Source organism: Trachymyrmex septentrionalis, unplaced genomic scaffold, assembly GCF_001594115.1.
Source record: "Trachymyrmex septentrionalis isolate Tsep2-gDNA-1 unplaced genomic scaffold, Tsep1.0 scaffold20, whole genome shotgun sequence".
Taxonomy (NCBI): Eukaryota; Metazoa; Arthropoda; class Insecta; order Hymenoptera; family Formicidae; genus Trachymyrmex; species Trachymyrmex septentrionalis.
The window spans coordinates 2,143,428-2,147,658 of NW_017305180.1; the positions used below are offsets into that span (position 1 = coordinate 2,143,428).

The window sequence follows — 4,231 nt, forward strand, 5'->3', positions numbered from 1 at the left end:
TTATTTTAAAAAAGACAATACTGAAAAAAATAAAACTAGGATTAATATAACCAGGACATTTCATTATAAAACTTCACAACTTTGCGTATTTGTTAGTGCGCTATTAATTGTATTTCATAAATTAAAATGGAATGATAATAAAGCTTATCTCTCGCTACAAGAATTATTAATTTGATATCGTGTATTTATATCTATTCTATAAATTTTTTGTAATTATGATGATAATTCTAGACATATCACGTGTCATCGTGTAACGATTTGCACTTTACCGGAATAATGTTGTAGTATACGTTGCGATAACACAACTGCGTGCAATTCGATTATCTGCAACGGTTATTGCATTTGTATCGAATGCTGCACCAATCCCAGTTCTTGTTGAACGTTTTATCGTTCTACGTTGGACGTTATCAATATTTCCAGCCATATGTTCAAGTCAAATATTGCGAATCGTTGTTCCTTTCTGATATCACGAGTTTACTCCCGTTTGCGATTGGTACTCTATGCTTTCCTACGTTTATAAACAAACTGAAATTTTTGATACTCAAATATGCTACTCAAATGCAATCATAGATTTACACTTCTATAGATTTAATCTTCATTAAAATCGCACATTGCTTATTCCAATTATATAAATATATTTTAAAGTTGCCAATATTTTATTCCAATTACATTTCAACAATATTTAATTATTTCAGGAAACTTTATTCAGCTCGTATGTGTTGTATATCTCAAGATTTGTCGCATTTCTTCAACCGCATATAGTTATTTGCGGTTATTTATTATTATTTAATAATTAATAATAATTACGGATAAAAACTTACAAAGAAATTTAATATTTGCTACAATACATAAAGCTAATAAAATTACTGGAAAATATTAGAAACGCGTTCGACAAGCACCAGAGTTATGATGACAAAAACTTCGGCGGAATGGTATCGGGCATAAAGTTGGAATTTGAAAAAATATGGATGCAACGAGCAATGTCAGTCGTAACTTTAGAAATGGAATGTCAACATAACGCAACTACCGTCATTCGTATAGGAATAATATCGATTGCTTTATGGATAACGGCATAATAGTATTGAAACGACGTACAGTCCGATCCCCAACAGAGAAATCGTCATACGCAAGAAAATGGCCGCAACGGCAAGCTATCGAATATATGTATACATATGCATACCTATGTGCTGGGTCAGATGAAAAAAAGAAACAAATATACCGTGATCGCTTAACCATGGCTGTCTACGGTGACTTTTGTTGAGTTCCCGTCGCAAGTCACGTGTTCAAATATTATATAAGCCTTCTCGTAAACACGAATGGCTATACGACGAATTGACTGAGAAACGATACAATCTGATGAATATACTCCCGTCTTTCAAATTATTAATATCCTACCGACGATTTAATGAGACCACACATATTTTAATGTAATTATAGTTGTTATAGTTATTAAAGTGATACCTAACTGATAATAATGCATCATCTGCGCTCAAGTCAAAATTAAGTTGGGACTACATGATCGGACGTTTTTCATTTCATGGAACGTTTCCAGCATTGTCCTAATGAAGTGCTTTTGTTTACAACTTGTTTAGTCTGATAATAGTAACTAATGTACGCGATAGGGAAATAAATTTACGCATGCAAAGCGTGTTCAATCTCCTGCGATTACGGTGGCACGAGCGATATGTGAGACTCATGTGAGCAGTGTTAGATGATTCGTAGATTTCGTAGAATTTGAAATTTAATCCATCCAGTGTACATTGCTATACTTTTGAAATATTAAATATGTGTTAAATAATAAGAGAGAACCTTGAAAATGTCACATAAACTCTCTTTTTGTACAAATATACCGATCATTTAATTGATATAATTTATAATATTTTTAACAGTTTCTTGAATATTTTAATCGTCATTATAATTATTATTAAAGACGTGTGTGTATAATTAATATAATTTTTTAATTATTGTTGTTAATAATTAATTACTATTCCTTGACAAAAGATGGATTTTCAAAATTTAAAATAATTTGGAACACAAGGTATGTTCAACTTGTGTATTTATGTATTTACTTTCCTTATTATCTACGTAATACATCATACGAGCATGATATCTATGTTTAGCATTATTGTATTATTATTTTGTTCATAATCGAGGCAGCACAAAATTTGCGCGTGCTGTTCAATCGGCACAAGATTTGTAGCGTGGGATTCGGTGTCTTTTGAATGCTGATTTGCATGACTGCATCAGTCGCGCGTTATTATCCTATCGAGTTACGTATCCTTACATACTGAAGTTACCTCCGCCGTGCGCGCGACATAGGGATCTCCCTGACCAGACATTAAAATTGCAAATTGTGTACAAGAGTGATGAGAGATCACGCCAACTCGACGTGTTGCTCATCTTACCACGTTTTATTCGTCGTTTATTATGAAGAAGCTGGATGAAAAATAATGAAACGTGACATTCTTAATATCCATGACAGATCCTGTTGGCAAACAGTGCCAAAGTATTAATAATAAATATTACATAATTATGGGTCAATAAGTAATCTTAATTTTATCCTTAACAATTATGATGATAATAATTAAAGTTACTTGTTGATTCAATTACGTATTACTTTGTATTTAGCATAAAGTACATACAATTTTCTCTGCTTTATAATTTAATAATGTCAATGCAGAGAATTAAAAAAAAATCGTCATTTTTGTAATTTTTGTAACATATCTTTATAACTATGCTCTAAACTTAAGTTTTGCAGAAATAGAATCTAATTAAAATAAATTAACAATATCGTTTGATTTATTTATACTCTTGAAAACCTGATCCATGGAAAGAACTTTGATTTTAACTTTAAATCATTATTTATTCGAATATTTTTATTTGAAAAAGTAAATGTATGTTAAGTTATCTGAAGAATTCGCCATTGAAAGTTAATACGACTCTGGCGGAACATCATGTATAGTTATCTTAACAGCATTCCCGAAGTAATGTGCGAATGCCAATCGCAAGAATCTATGAGTATAACATCGCGGAGAATAAAGCCACAGAATGTTTCACGTTATCCGGTAACGTTCCTAGCAAGAATATCTCTTTCTGTTTCTTCCGATGAAACGCGATGCGTGCTCGAACCATCCGCGCTTTCGCACGTCGCGTCAATCAGAGCTGCCCGTTTCCAGGCGAACGCCTTTTAGCGGGCGACAGCTAATCTTCGCGCTTCGTAGACCGCACGGACTTCGACAGTCGGCAGCATTGTTAGCTCTCGAGCAGGACGATAATTACCAAGCTCTTTCCGTAACGGTTCGCGGTAAGAGGTGGGCGCGAGCTATCGCGTCGGCAAAGATTTCAGCCGCCTTTCTTTCTCCGAGCTAGCCTCGCGCAATGCCGTTCTCGGTAAACCTTCCTTGTTCCTTCGCGAGTCTTCTTTTTTTCTTCCTTTCTGTGTTCCACCTGCATATCTAACACCTAGTTTACGTGCCGATTCACACCTTCGTCGGTAACGTTCCCGGAAAGCGGTGAAACCTTCGCCTGACGGTATCGAGCAGGCAAGGACATTGGCTAGGAAGAGGAACGGCCTCGATTTGTTATGTTTGACGTACGATGATGCCTCTGGGGTTTCATGCCTACGGGCTAACACTCAGAAGGCGAAATCAACCGATCATGATATATATTTCTACCGAATGGACCGAATGGATTCATAAAAATGGTGAAAGGAGAGATGCTGTATCATAAAGATAACACTGTGATAATTAACATGCTAATTAAATGCGATGCTTTAAAAGCATCGAGAGTGTAATAGAGATTACCAAGTAATGCAGGACATTGACACAGCGTATACTTAAAGTTTAATACAATTTCTGGATTTTAAACTTTCTCTGTCTGATATAAAAATCATATATTATTATACCGAACTTTGCCGTCACAAACGATAAAACAATGTTAAATGTATAATTAGTTATTTTCAGTTGAGGGAATATATAGGAAAGATTTTGTATTATATTAAGAATCTCGAAAGAGTATCTCTTATCTTTGTATAATGAGGAATTAAATTTGTTTTATTTTTTCTTAAATACATTAAGAATGTAACATATTATTGCCACTGTATTTCATGTATCATAATTTCAAAACTTCACGTATCATAATTTCAAAATTTTTTAAGAATTTCGAATATATCATAAATGTCGTGTGATAAAAATTGAGGAAAATTAATTATTATAACAAGAATGTTGCACAA

The 4,231-nt window shown here is 33.7% G+C and overlaps 1 protein-coding gene across 2 annotated transcripts in view; it reads right to left on the reverse strand.

Annotated features, from left to right (window-relative positions):
- Positions 1–4,231, reverse strand: part of LOC108747756 (epidermal growth factor receptor) — a 149,554-nt gene that overhangs the window by 78,651 nt on the left and 66,672 nt on the right. The gene's annotated exons all lie outside the window — the stretch shown is intronic.